Here is a 4,468-nt window from a genome sequence, read left to right as displayed (position 1 = left end):
GCTGGATCTTCATTTCCCTCCTATCATCAAGTGATTTTTCTGCAAGCTGCCTGAGAGTAGGGGAGCATAACCAGCAAAGTGTTATCAAACTCAAGGTATTCATTTGGCCTGCACACATCAAAGCCAAAGGAGACACGGAAAGGAGTTCGCAGCAAAGAAAGTAGACATATATTTAAGGAGATGATGCCAAGCCTGGAGACATAGTGACTAATGAGTTTTCTCCTATATAACCTGTCCCCTAGACACCATTGGGGAGCCAGGTCTTTGACTCCCCAGTGGTGTCTAGGGGACGGGTTATATAGGGGAAAACTCATTAGTCATGATCGCTAAAAGAGTTGGGGTTATGGGCTCTACTGATTCGTCAGGCTAGAGTGGGAGGCAGTTGATCATTGCATCAAATCCTGATGTCAGTCATGTCATTATTCTCTCTGGTTTTAAGGATATGCCAGTAGGGTCATTAGGCTTTTATGGGTGTGGAGCAAGATGTTATCTTTAGTTTGACTGAAAATCTGTTTTTTGTGGTCAACAGATCTGAAGCTTTGTTCCTAAGATTGTTTGCTGCTGTCCTAAGGGCTTAATAATTAAAAGAGTGGTCATTCAATATGCAGAAGGGTAAGGAAAGAAAAAATAAAGCAAGTAATCACAAGGCCAGTTTGAATCAAGGAGAAAGAGAAGAGAAAAGATCATTTTAAAGAAGTGAAGATGTGCATAGTTACAATTACAGATTCTATTTGGCTGAAGGGAATCCTTGGACAAAGGCGGCAGGTGGCAGGTGGCAGGTGACAGCCATTAGCCATCGATGCTCACAGCAGCAGGGGAATGGGTCCCCCATCTGGGAGAGGCACTAACAGCATAACATAAATGTTAGGTATTTGTTCATTTTTTTAAAAGAATACATATATATTTGTACATTCCAAGAACATCTGGAAAGACTGTGCAAGAAACCATTGCAGTAGTTGCCTCTGGGAAGAAAAATTGGACACCAGTAAACTCCCATATTAATATATTTCCTTCCGAATTTTAGCTGGGTATATGTGTTACTGTTTTCATTTGCAGGAGGAAAAGAATTAAAAGCTTCTATGATGTGCCATTGAGCTTAAGAGATGATCATAACTTGCCCTGCTGTCCAGTAGGGTAATTTTCCACGGATTTCTGAACCTTCCCAACTCCTACAACAGAGTATCACAGCTGATGAATTGTTCTACCTCATAAGCCACTGATTTAATAGTCACATTTAATAGAACACTCTCTTCAGGGCTCAGGGAGACACTGCAACAAGCAGGAAACCCCAAGTCTTCATTCTTATTGTACTTTAATTACTTGGGGGGCACTCTCTATACCCATGCCATTACTTCCAACTCTTCAAAAATGTGATAGTAATAAGGTGAAATACGTACTCAATAATAGACCTCAGAAAAGAGCCAAGGAAGCTGCTGCCAGAAAAATTGGAACAATTCTCTTTAATGGTAATGAGTAGAAGGAACATGCAGCCCAATGCTGGCAGAGGCAATGGACACCTAACTAGAGGCCCAGGGCCCATTTCTTACAGCCTCCAGTTTTCCTGTTTGCAAAAATCCCTGTAACTGAGACTTAGCATACTCTTAGTTACCCAGAGATATTCTGAAATTTGAAAGGCATTTGAAATAAAGGTTTTGATTTCCTGAGAAGGCAGTCTGGTCTTAGGTAGTTCAAGGAGTCTTGGTGCTAGAATGAGTGACTTAGAAGATGTGACAAACTTGTCAACACAAACCAGTGGTGGAATCTAATTCTGATTATTCTCTTTGGCCTTTCTAACTGCTCCCTACCCACCACCACCAACCCCATCCTCACACTTTATGCTGACTTGTCCAGCTCATCTCCTCTGGTTCTCTGACCCTTTGTCCCTGGCAATGGGAGGCACTGGCAGGAGTCTGCAGAGTGGGCTGAGAAAGAGGTCAAGGTGTCTGTTCCCCTGGCTCCCTCCCTGTGGGGCCATGGGCTAGCAGTAGCTTTCTGCTCCCCCTAAGGCCACAGCTCCTCTCTTACAGCTCAGCTCTCACCAAGTTCTGGGACCCAGTTCCTCCCCTGTCCCTTCAGTTACATTATTATATCCAGCCTTAGGGCGCTTCATCAGCCTCTGTTAATTTCCCTTAACCCTGACTCCATCTTTGCAATAATCCCTTTAACTCTCTTCAATCATCACTTCTGAATGTTCCATTTGTCCCTTGACAAAACCCTGATGATACATTGATAGACCCAATTTTCACTTAGGCTAAAAAGAGAAAAATGCCAGAAAGTAAATTTAGAACTCTGGTGATGAGCCACTCATCCAACATAAACATTTATTCTATAACTATTTATCATAAACCCTCTGTGTCAGTACAGAATGCTTTCAGTTATAGGTAACAGCAAACTCAATTTACAATAGCTTAAACCACAATGATATTTATTATTACTAACTCAAAGTATAAAGATAGGCAGTTTCAGAATAGATTCTATAACTCAAGGATGACAGTAAGGACCCATGTTCTTCCATCTTTCTGCTCTTCCTTCTTTAGTATATAGACTTTAAATTTTCATGCTGGTTGCCTCATAGCCACAAACAGTTACCACAACTGCAGGTATCGCAATCATAACCAAAGGCAGAACAGGAAACAGAGGAATTCTCCTTGTGAGGATTTATCATTTTATCCAGTAAGAAAAATCCTTCAACCCACTTCCCATTTGCCCTGAGAATACTCACCGTTGGTGTTTGAGGCTGCAGTATTTATCCTGAGATAACTCGTAGATTATAGTCCTAACTCTATCCCAAAGTTTGCCACAAAATATCTCACTTTTATTATTATTTTCACATCGCTCTAATATATTGATTAGAAACAAATGACATCATTCTATTTATAGCATTCTGTTTTTAGTAGTGGTATTTCCATTTACAAAGTATAGTAATTCTCAAATGCTGAAAATGTCAAATCCTAGAAAATGTAGCATTCCTACGCATGATAAACAAACGCTGGCAGTGAGCTGCACTTTTTTTTCTAAAAAGGGAAAAGGGTCAAAGAAACACCCCAACAAATGTACCCAAGATAGCAAATAACTTGCGTGGGAATGTGCCTTTCTTATGCAAACTAATTCATCCAGACTTCACCACACACACACACACACACACACACACACACACACACACACACACACACACACAGCTCCTCTTCTATATCTGGCTCTTATATGCCAGGCCAGTCTTCCCTGTTCTAGTCACCCCAAGGCAGTACCAGATAACTCAAGACAGCTGCTATACCCCAGAGCCTGCTGAAATTATCCAAACTAACCAATCTTAAACCTGCTTATTCTGTCTTGCCTGTCCCTTTCCATGGAAAACACAATAATGGCTTTGCCTAGGTTTTCTTCCCACTATTCTGCCTCCTAACTGACTCTGGTGTTTCCCCATGTGGTCCCCTGTGGTGTGATGTGCCCCTCCCTTTGGGAACTGTGACTAACAAGCTATCTTTTCAATGTCAGTTTTCTGATCTTTTGGTATCACCTAACCTGAATAATAATAACTACATTATAAAATAAAACTCTTCTCCATAATCCACAACCCTCTGTGGTTTTCTGGCCATTTGCCCTCTCTACCCAGGGAACCTGCTTTGTGAGGTTATTGGTCCTGGACTGCAATTGATCAGTTCTTACTGTCCCTCCCAAGAATAAACTCATATGCCCCATAGTCTCCCCACCAGAACTCTTACAGGACAAACAAATCTTTCCCTGCTAATCTTGGCCACCTCCATTAGTATGACTTTAGTTATGTCAAAGACCATATGCTTCAGGATTGAGGAAAAAGGAATGAGGGGCACTGTAGAAAAAGAACTCCATATGCTACAAACTGAATTATTTAATTTTCCTATAATCACAGAAATAATATATTGTTCCAGTTTTACAGATGTAAAACTGAGGCTCTGTGTATTAGTTTCCTACTGCAGCTATAACAAATTACCACAAACTTAGTTGATTAAAACAACATGAATTCATTCTCTTACAGTTCTGGAGGTCAGAAATCCAAAATAATGTTAATGGGCTAAAGTCAAGGTGTTGGCAGCGTTGGTCCCTTCCCGAGGCTCTGAGGGGAGAATCCATTTCCTTGACCTTTAAGCTTCGAGTGGCCATCGGTATAACCTGGTGTGTGGCCCCCTTCCTCTGTCTTTAAACACATCATTGCAATCTCTGCTTCCAACATCTCATCACCTTCTTTTCCATAGTAAAATCTCCTTCTGCCTCCCTCTTATAAGGACGCTCATGATTACATCTAAGACCTACCCAAATAATCCAGAATAATCTTCCCATCTCAAAATTCTTAATTTAGTTATAATTGCAAAGTCCCTTTTGCCATAGAAGGTAAATTGATAGGTCACAGGAATGAGGACCTGGGTATTTTTTAGGACAATTATTCAGCCTATCACACTGGGTTTCACTGAGCTAAAATCATGTCAGCATT

Source organism: Pteropus alecto, unplaced genomic scaffold (genome assembly GCF_000325575.1).
Source record: "Pteropus alecto unplaced genomic scaffold, ASM32557v1 scaffold61, whole genome shotgun sequence".
Taxonomy (NCBI): Eukaryota; Metazoa; Chordata; class Mammalia; order Chiroptera; family Pteropodidae; genus Pteropus; species Pteropus alecto.
This window is presented reverse-complemented; position numbering follows the sequence as displayed.